Genomic DNA, 10,949 nt, shown 5'->3' with positions numbered 1-10,949 from the left:
CCACAAAAGGATGTCACGGCATGTCTGAATTGCAATTCACATGGAACTTTCCAGAAGCAGGTCAACTTAGATAATAGACGTCAAATGACTTGTGGCAGCCATCATTAACAGTGTCTTTTCATGTCTTTCCAAAGTCCTTTTAAACAGTTCAGTATATACTTGGACAGCTGGTGAAATTACAAGAGAACAATGTCAGCTCTCTAGACTCTCCACAATGATCAACTGGGGTATTTGGACATGGAAGGCAGCACAATGTGGCCTGATGCTGTGTACATCTGTTAGCTGTACCTTGAATCATCTAATTATAGAATGGTTCGAGCACAGTCAGAGGCATTGAGTGCATCTGCAAGAGCAGCTTAGCCATTCCCTACACTTTTCCCCGTAGCCCTCTAATATGTTTTACTTCAGGTCACCTCATCTCCTCCTTACCCCATCTAACATCCTTTTGAGTAAAGATCCCGTGCACTCGCTGAGGAATGATATGTGTAAAAACAATTCTGAACACACAGTCTGCTCGGCAAGCTGCACTCTGGGGAGATTATTTCCGTGGCTCTTGACATTATTCCGTATTGTCAGGGGATGTGCTGCCAGCATTTATTGACCATCCCCAATTGCCCTTAAGAAGGTGGTGATGAGGCACCTTCTTTAACCACTGCAGACCATGCAGTGCAGGTACACCCACTGTGCTGTTAGGAAGGGTGTTCCAGGATGTTGACCCAGCGACAGCAGAGTGACGGTGATATATTTTCAAATCTGGTTAGTGTGGGGCTCAGAGGGAAACCTCCAGGCGGCGGTGTTCCCTCGTATCTGCTGCCTTTGTCCTTCTAGGTGGTAGAGGTCGCAGGTTTGGAAGGTCCAGGTCCCATGACCTTGGCAAGATTCTATGCTAAGATCTTTGGCCACCTTTTCCCCGGACTGAGCACATCTCTGCGGGAAGTGACCTGATGTGAGGCTGGAGACCGCAACCACCCCACTCAAAACCAGCAACTTGCGGTAAACGGCGCGAGACTGAAGTCCATTGACCTTCTGTGACAGGCAGTGGATCTGCAGTCCCTTGGAGAAGGGAAGAGGTCGAATTGGACTGTAGCCAAATTTCCATCGAAACAAGAACCTTTGTAAAACCCCACAGAATTCGCCAGCTTTCCACATCTCTCATTTATTCAGGGGAGCTAAATGATAACGCTGACCAGCTGGCTGAGAATGTCAAATGGAGTCACATTTAATGAATTATGTGGAAGAACATCACATTTACAGCATTGTCCGCTTTCTGCTGATTGTGCGGGACACAAAGCTCCCCCCCCCCCCTTTCTTTGTCAGGCTCTGTCCATTCGCTCCCATGTTCACCCACCATCCCTTTAAATTGACACATAGGGTAGAGGGGTCAATTTCTAGGGGGCATAGGTTTAAGGTGCGAGGGGCAAGGTTTAGAGTGGATGTCCGAGGCAAGTTTTTTACACAGAGGGAAGTGGGTGCCTGGAACTCGCTACCGGAGGAGGTGGTGGAAGCAGGGACGATAGTGACATTTAAGGGGCATCTTGACAAATACATGAATCGGATGGGAATAGAGGGATACGGACCCAGGAAGTGTAGAAGATTGTAGTTTAGTCGGGCAGCATGGTCGGCACGGGTGTGGAGGGCCGAAGGGCCTGTTCCTGTGCTGTACTTTTCTTTGTTCTTTGTTCTATTCACCTCAACCATTCCATGAGGCCGTGAGCTTCAGATTCTAAACTCCTATTTGATCCATATGTGGCGATCTTATATTTATGACTTTATTTTGCACTCCCCAGGAGGTGAATATATCGACTGAATGCGCTGATGGCCATTCAGGTAGTAAACATCTGACCCATAATAGATGCTGGAGAGCGGCACCAGCTCCAGGATCCCGGGTTCGATTCCCCGCTGGGTCACTGTCTGTGCAGAGTCTGCACGTTCTCCCCGTGTCTGCGTGGGTTTCCTCCGGGTGCTCCGGTTTCCTCCCACAAGTCCCCAAAGACGTGCTCTTAGGAAATTTGGACATTCTGAATTCTCCCTCTGTGTACCCGAACAGGCGCCAGAGTGTGGCGACTAGGGGCTTTTCACGGTAACTTCATTGCAGTGTTAATGTAAGCCTACTTGTGACACTAATAAAAATTATTATTAGAGAGGCGGCACGTGGCGCAGTGGTTAGCACTGGGACTACAGCGCTGAACACCCGGGTTCGAATCCTGGCCCCGGGTCACTATCCGTGTGCAGTTTGCACATTCCCCCCGAGTCTGCATGGGTCTCACCCCCACAACCCAAAGATGCGCAGGCTAGGTGGATTGGCCGCGCTAAATTGCCCCTTAATTGAAATAAACATAATTGGATGCTCTAAATTTAAAAAATAAAAAATAAAAATTATTATTATTAGAAGTATTGGATTGCAATGACCACTGACCAATAAAGGTTTATGGTTAACTCTAAGCTTGCTGTGAGGAAGGTGCACTAAAATCCATAATGTCAAACAAAGTCTCTTTCCTTTTGCTTATTATGTTTTACCCCTTTCCATGCCTCAGTGTCTGTCTGGCTTGTGTGTGTGAGGACATGGTGGGGGTGGGGTCAATTAAAGCCAGAATCAGGAATTAGTTAATAATTAACCAGTTGGATTTTCTGCATATTTCATTATAGTTTTTGTTACAAATAAACAGTAATTGTGTTTACAATTGCAAACCTGGTGACTGGAATAATTGGGCAGCCAGGGGACAAAGACCTTGGGTATTTTTATAAGAATTATTGGTTAATTCACTTGTGTTGTGACTCCGGGACAAGCGGGGCTGGGATTAACCGCACACTCGTAACAACATCTGTCGTACGCCCGTTGTCTTGTCTGGATTACATTATCAGCTGTGAGTAAGTGGCCCTCCTCGGGCACCTGGTCGCTGACTTTGCATTTAGCAGTGTTGGGCTTTAACTGGTCCTAATTCTGGTGACGGTTAAGCAAAGACGTGTATCGTGTTCTTGCATTGTACGGTCACAGGCCAGGGTTTTATCAATGATGATTTTGCACAGAGATGTTCCATGCACCATTGGAAGGGCTCACTGCGAGTGGAGATCCCAGAGAGTGCGCGGATAAAATGATATCTGCCTACTGGAGACATGAATGTCGGGAATTTTGAGGATTTTTCATCCAACAGGATTTGTCAGGACCCACATTTTGCCAAGAAGCTGAACACGTGGCATTGGGCACGTCAGCTGTAACCAGTTCATAGCCGTGACGCTCCACCCCTGCAACATGACTAACAACAAGGCTCCCTTAAAGCATGATGGGAAGAAGGATCACCCCTATAGCTTTGAAATGACATATTCAAAGAAACTTGTAAAGCCAAATCCAAAACAGGAACAACTGTGACAGACTTCATCGAGGCAGAATGTGACTCTCAGACCACGGACATCATTAAAGCCCGTGTTGGACCAGGCTGCAGGAGCAACACCCTCAGTTGGAGCTCAGTGACTATAGCATCTTCAGAAGACAGAACATGGCCAGGTCTTGTGCGGGGTAATATCTATTTAAATAGCCAAAGCTGTGAGTCTTGGGACAATAGTAATCATTAGTAAAGTATAAGAATTGCAAGCATAGTGTTTCTGATTGAAATGTATCAAATAAAGCGGTGTTGAATCATAAGTTACAGCGGAGAAGCATTTGTTTGACACGTAAACTGTTCAAACTCTTGGTGTACAGAGACCAAGAGGGTCAACAATATTCACTGTCTGCATGGAGTGATGAGATCTGAGCAGCACTCCCTCAGTACTGACCCTCTGACAGTGCGGCACTCCCTCAGTACTGACCCTCTGACAGTGCGGCACTCCCTCAGTACTGACCCTCTGACAGTGCGGCACTCCCTCAGTGCTGACCCTCTGACAGTGCAGCACTCCCTCAGTACTGACCCTCTGACAGTGCGGCACTCCCTCAGTACTGACCCTCTGACAGTGCAGCACTCCCTCAGTACTGACCCTCTGACAGTGCGGCACTCCCTCAGTACTGACCCTCTGACAGTGCAGCACTCCCTCAGTACTGACCCTCTGACAGTGCGGCACTCCCTCAGTACTGACACTCTGACAGTGCGGCACTCCCTCAGTACTGACCCTCTGACAGTGCGGCACTCCCTCAGTACTGACCCTCTGACAGTGCGGCGCTCCCTCAGTACTGACCCTCTGACAGTGCGGCACTCCCTCAGTACTGACCCTCTGACAGTGCGGCACTCCCTCAGTACTGACCCTCTGACAGTGCGGCACTCCCTCAGTACTGACCCTCTGACAGTGCAGCACTCCCTCAGTACTGACCCTCTGACAGTGCGGCACTCCCTCAGTACTGACCCTCTGACAGTGCAGCGCTCCCTCAGTACTGACCCTCTGACAGTGCAGCACTCCCTCAGTACTGACCCTCTGACAGTGCGGCACTCCCTCAGTACTGACCCTCTGACAGTGCGGCACTCCCTCAGTACTGACCCTCTGACAGTGCGGCACTCCCTCAGCACTGACCCTCTGATAGTGCAGTACTCCCTCAGTACGGACCCTCTGACAGTGCGGCACTCCCTCAGTACTGACTCTCTGACAGTGCAGCACTCCCTCAGTACTGACCCTCTGACAGTGCAGCGCTCCCTCAGTACTGACCCTCTGACAGTGCGGCACTCCCTCAGTACTGACCCTCTGACAGTGCGGCACTCCCTCAGTACTGACCCTCTGATAGTGCAGTACTCCCTCAGTACGGACCCTCTGACAGTGCGGCACTCCCTCAGTACTGACTCTCTGACAGTGCAGCACTCCCTCAGTACTGACCCTCTGACAGTGCGGCACTCCCTCAGTACTGACCCTCTGACAGTGCAGCGCTCCCTCAGTACTGACCCTCTGATAGTGCAGCACTCCCTCAGTACTGACCCTCTGACAGTGCAGCACTCCCTCAGTACTGACCCTCTGACAGTGCAGCACTCCCTCGGTACTGACTCTCTGACAGTGCAGCACTCCCTCAGTACTGACCCTCTGACAGTGCGGCACTCCCTCAGTACTGACCCTCTGACAGTGCGGCACTCCCTCAGTACTGACCCTCTGACACTGCAGCACTCCCTCGGTACTGACCCTCTGACAGTGCGGTACTCCCTCAGTACTGACCCTCTGACAGTGCGGTACTCCCTCAGTACTGACCCTCTGACAGTGCAGCTCTCCCTCAGTACTGCCCTCTGATAGTGCAGCTCTCCCTCAGTACTGACCCTCTGACAGTGCAGCGCTCCCTCAGTACTGACCCTCTGACAGTGCGGTACTCCCTCAGTACTGACCCTCTGACAGTGCGGTACTCCCTCAGTACTGACCCTCTGACAGTGCGGCACTCCCTCAGTACTGACTCTCTGACAGTGCAGCACTCCCTCAGTACTGACCCTCTGACAGTGTGGCACTCCCTCAGTACTGACCCTCTGACAGTGCGGCACTCCCTCAGTACTGACCCTCTGACAGTGCAGCACTCCCTCAGTACTGACCCTCTGACAGTGCAGCACTCCCTCAGTACTGACCCTCTGACAGAGCGGCACTCCCTCAGTACTGACCCTCTGACAGTGCAGCACTCCCTCAGTACTGACCCTCTGACAGTGCAGCACTCCCTCAGTACTGACCATCTGACAGTGCAGCACTCCCTCAGTTCTGACCCTCTGACAGTGCAGCACTCCCTCAGTACTGACCCTCTGACAGTGCAGCACTCCCTCAGTACTGACCCTCTGACAGTGCAGCACTCCCTCAGTACTGACCCTCTGACAGTGCGGCACTCCCTCAGTACTGACCCTCTGACAGTGCGGCACTCCCTCAGTACTGACCCTCTGACAGTGCGGCACTCCCTCAGTACTGACCCTCTGACAGTGCAGCGCTCCCTCAGTACTGACCCTCTGACAGTGCGGTACTCCCTCAGTACTGACCCTCTGACAGTGCAGCACTCCTTCAGTACTGACCCTCTGACAGTGCAGCACTCCCTCAGTACTGACCCTCTGACAGTGCGGCACTCCCTCAGGACTGACCCTCTGATAGTGCGGCACTCCCTCAGTACTGACCCTCTGACAGTGCAGCACTCCCTCAGTACTGACCCTCTGACAGTGCGGCACTCCCTCAGTACTGACCCTCTGACAGTGCGGCACTCCCTCAGTACTGACCATCTGACAGTGCAGCACTCCCTCAGTACTGACCCTCTGACAGTGCGGCACTCCCTCAGTACTGACCCTCTGACAGTGCAGCACTCCCTCAGTACTGACCCTCTGACAGTGCAGCACTCCCTCAGTACTGACCCTCTGACAGTGCGGCACTCCCTCAGTACTGACCCTCTGACAGTGCGGCGCTCCCTCAGTACTTATCCTCTGACAGTGCGGCACTCCCTCAGTACTGCCCCATTGACAATGCGGCACTCCCTCAGTACTGACCCTCTGACAATGCGGCACTCCCTCAGTACTGACCCTCTGACAGTGCAGCACTCCTTCAGTACTGACCCTCTGACAGTGCAGCACTCCCTCAGTACTGACCCTCTGACAGCGCGGCACTGCCTCAGGACTGACCCTCTGACAGTGCGGCACTCCCTCAGTACTGACCCTCTGACAGTGCAGCACTCCCTCAGTACTGACCCTCTGACAGTGCGGCACTCCCTCAGTACTGACCCTCTGACAGTGCAGCACTCCCTCAGTACTGACCCTCTGACAGTGCAGCACTCCCTCAGTACTGACCCTCTGACAGTGCAGCACTCCCTCAGTACTGACCCTCTGACAGTGCGGCACTCCCTCAGTACTGACCCTCTGACAGTGCAGCACTCCCTCAGTACTGACCCTCTGACAGTGCGGCACTCCCTCAGTACTGACCCTCTGACAGTGCAGCACTCCCTCAGTACTGACCCTCTGACAGTGCAGCACTCCCTCAGTACTGACCCTCTGACAGTGCGGAACTCCCTCAGTACTGACCCTCTGACAGTGCAGCACTCCCTCAGTACTGACCCTCTGACAGTGCGGCACTCCCTCAATACTGACCCTCTGACAGTGCAGCACTCCCTCAGTACTGACCCTCTGACAGTGCAGCACTCCCTCAGTACTGACCCTCTGACAGTGCGGCACTCCCTCAGTACTGACCCTCTGACAGTGCGGCGCTCCCTCAGTACTGACCCTCTGACAGTGCGGCACTCCCTCAGCACTGACCCTCTGACAGTGCGGCACTCCCTCAGCACTGACCCTCTGACAGTGCAGCACTCCCTCAGTACTGACCCTCTGACAGTGCAGCACTCCCTCAGTACTGACCCTCTGACAGTGCAGCACTCCCTCAGTACTGACCCTCTGACAGTGCGGCACTCCCTCAGTACTGACCCTCTGACAGTGCGGCACTCCCTCAGTACTGACCCTCTGACAGTGCAGCACTCCCTCAGTACTGACGCTCTGACACTGCAGCACTCCCTCAGTACTGACCCCCTGACAGTGCAGCGCTCCCTCAGTACTGACCCTCTGACAGTGCAGCACTCCCTCAGTACTGACCCTCTGACAGTGCGGCACTCCCTCAGTACTGACCCTCTGACAGTGCGGCACTCCCTCAGTACTGACCCTCTGACAGTGCAGCACTCCCTCAGTACTGACCCTCTGACAGTGCAGCACTCCCTCAGTACTGACCCTCTGACAGTGCGGCACTCCCTCAGTACTGACCCCCTGACAGTGCAGCGCTCCCTCAGTACTGACCCTCTGACAGTGCAGCACTCCCTCAGTACTGACCCTCTGACAGTGCGGCACTCCCTCAGTACTGACCCTCTGACAGTGCGGCACTCCCTCAGTACAGACCCTCTGACAGTACAGCACTCCCTCAGTACTGACCCTCTGACAGTGCAGCACTCCCTCAGTACTGACCCTCTGACAGTGCAGCACTCCCTCAGTACTGACCCTCTGACAGTGCGGCACTCCCTCAGTACTGACCCTCTGACAGTGCGGCACTCCCTCAGTACTGACCCTCTGACAGTGCAGCACTCCCTCAGTACTGACCCTCTGACAGTGCGGCACTCCCTCAGTACTGACCCCCTGACAGTGCAGCGCTCCCTCAGTACTGACCCTCTGACAGTGCAGCACTCCCTCAGTACTGACCCTCTGACAGTGCGGCACTCCCTCAGTACTGACCCTCTGACAGTGCGGCACTCCCTCAGTACAGACCCTCTGACAGTGCAGCACTCTCTCAGTACTGACCCTCTGACAGTGCAGCACTCCCTCAGTACTGACCCTCTGACAGTGCGGCACTCCCTCAGTACAGACCCTCTGACAGTGCAGCACTCCCTCAGTACTGACCCTCTGACAGTGCAGCACTCTCTCAGTACTGACCCTCTGACAGTGCAGCACTCCCTCAGTACTGACCCTCTGACAGTGCGGCACTCCCTCAGTACTGACCCTCTGACAGTGCGGCACTCCCTCAGTACTGACCCTCTGACAGTGCGGCGCTCCCTCAGTACTGACCCTCTGACAGTGCGGCACTCCCTCAGCACTGACCCTCTGACAGTGCGGCACTCCCTCAGCACTGACCCTCTGACAGTGCAGCACTCCCTCAGTACTGACCCTCTGACAGTGCAGCACTCCCTCAGTACTGACCCTCTGACAGTGCAGCACTCCCTCAGTACTGACCCTCTGACAGTGCGGCACTCCCTCAGTACTGACCCTCTGACAGTGCGGCACTCCCTCAGTACTGACCCTCTGACAGTGCAGCACTCCCTCAGTACTGACGCTCTGACACTGCAGCACTCCCTCAGTACTGACCCCCTGACAGTGCAGCGCTCCCTCAGTACTGACCCTCTGACAGTGCAGCACTCCCTCAGTACTGACCCTCTGACAGTGCGGCACTCCCTCAGTACTGACCCTCTGACAGTGCGGCACTCCCTCAGTACTGACCCTCTGACAGTGCAGCACTCCCTCAGTACTGACCCTCTGACAGTGCAGCACTCCCTCAGTACTGACCCTCTGACAGTGCGGCACTCCCTCAGTACTGACCCCCTGACAGTGCAGCGCTCCCTCAGTACTGACCCTCTGACAGTGCAGCACTCCCTCAGTACTGACCCTCTGACAGTGCGGCACTCCCTCAGTACTGACCCTCTGACAGTGCGGCACTCCCTCAGTACAGACCCTCTGACAGTACAGCACTCCCTCAGTACTGACCCTCTGACAGTGCAGCACTCCCTCAGTACTGACCCTCTGACAGTGCAGCACTCCCTCAGTACTGACCCTCTGACAGTGCGGCACTCCCTCAGTACTGACCCTCTGACAGTGCGGCAGTCCCTCAGTACTGACCCTCTGACAGTGCAGCACTCCCTCAGTACTGACCCTCTGACAGTGCGGCACTCCCTCAGTACTGACCCCCTGACAGTGCAGCGCTCCCTCAGTACTGACCCTCTGACAGTGCAGCACTCCCTCAGTACTGACCCTCTGACAGTGCGGCACTCCCTCAGTACTGACCCTCTGACAGTGCGGCACTCCCTCAGTACAGACCCTCTGACAGTGCAGCACTCTCTCAGTACTGACCCTCTGACAGTGCAGCACTCCCTCAGTACTGACCCTCTGACAGTGCAGCATCCCCTCAGCACTGACCCTCTGACAGTGCAGCACTCCCTCAGTACTGACCCTCTGACAGTGCAGCACTCTCTCAGTACTGACCCTCTGACAGTGCAGCACTCCCTCAGTACTGACCCTCTGACAGTGCGGCACTCCCTCAGTACTGACCCTCTGACAGTGCGGCACTCCCTCAGTACTGACCCTCTGACAGTGCGGCACTCCCTCAGTACTGACCCTCTGACAGTGCGGCATCCCCTCAGCACTGACCCTCTGACAGTGCAGCACTCCCTCAGTACTGACCCTCTGACAGTGCAGCACTCTCTCAGTACTGACCCTCTGACAGTGCGGCACTCCCTCAGTACTGTGAGTCATTGTGTGTCAGAGTGTGTGTCACTGTGTGACAAGGTGTGTATCGGGGTGTGTGTCGGGGTCTGTGTCAGGATGTGTGCCCGAGTTTATGTCACTGTTTGACAGTAAGAAGTATCACAGGTTAAAGTCCAACAGGTTTGTTTTGAATTATTAGCTTTCGGAGCGCGGCTCCTTCCTCAGGTGCTGGGGTGTGTGTCGGGGTGTGTGTGTCAGGGTGTTTGTCGGTGTTTGTGTCGGTGTTTGTGTCGGGGTGTGTGTCGGGGTGTGTGTCAGGGTGTGTGTCGGGGTGTGTGTCAGGGTGTGTGTCGGGGTGTGTGTCGGGGTGTGTGTCGGTGTTTGTGTCGGGGTGTGTGTCGGTGTTTGTGTCAGGGTGTGTGTCGGGTTGTGTGTCGGGGTGTGTGTCAGGGTGTGTGTCGGGGTGTGTGTCAGGGTGTGTGTCGGGGTGTGTGTCGGTGTTTGTGTCAGGGTGTGTGTCGGGGTGTGTGTCAGGGTGTGTGTCGGTGTGTGTGTCGGGGTGTGTGTCGGGGTGTGTGTCGGTGTTTGTGTCAGGGTGTGTGTCGGGGTCTGTGTCGGGGTGTGTGTCAGGGTGTGTGTCGGGGTGTTTGTCGGGGTGTGTGTCGGTGTTTGTGTCAGGGTGTGTGTCGGGGTGTGTGTCGGGGTGTGTGTCAGGGTGTGTGTCGGGGTGTGTGTCAGGGTGTGTGTCGGGGTGTGTGTCAGGGTGTGTGTCAGGATGTGTGTAAGTGTGTGTGTCGGGGTGTATGTGAGGGTGTGTGTCGGGGTGTGTGTCGGTGTTTGTGTTGGGGTGTGTGTCGGGGTGTGTGTCGGGGTTTGTGTCGGGGTGTGTGTCAGGATGTGTGTCAGTGTGTGTGTCGGGGTGTGTGTCTGGGTATATGTGAGGGTGTGTGTCGGGGTGTATGTGAGGGTGAGTGTCGGGGTGTGTGTCGGGGTGTGTGTCGGTGTTTGTGTCGGGGTGTGTGTCGGGGTGTGTGTCAGGATGCGTGTCTGGGTGTATGTAAGGGTGTGTGTCGGGGTGTGTGT

Source organism: Scyliorhinus torazame, chromosome 18 (assembly GCF_047496885.1).
Source record: "Scyliorhinus torazame isolate Kashiwa2021f chromosome 18, sScyTor2.1, whole genome shotgun sequence".
In the NCBI taxonomy this organism is placed as follows: Eukaryota; Metazoa; Chordata; class Chondrichthyes; order Carcharhiniformes; family Scyliorhinidae; genus Scyliorhinus; species Scyliorhinus torazame.
Note: the sequence above shows the minus strand (reverse complement) of the source record.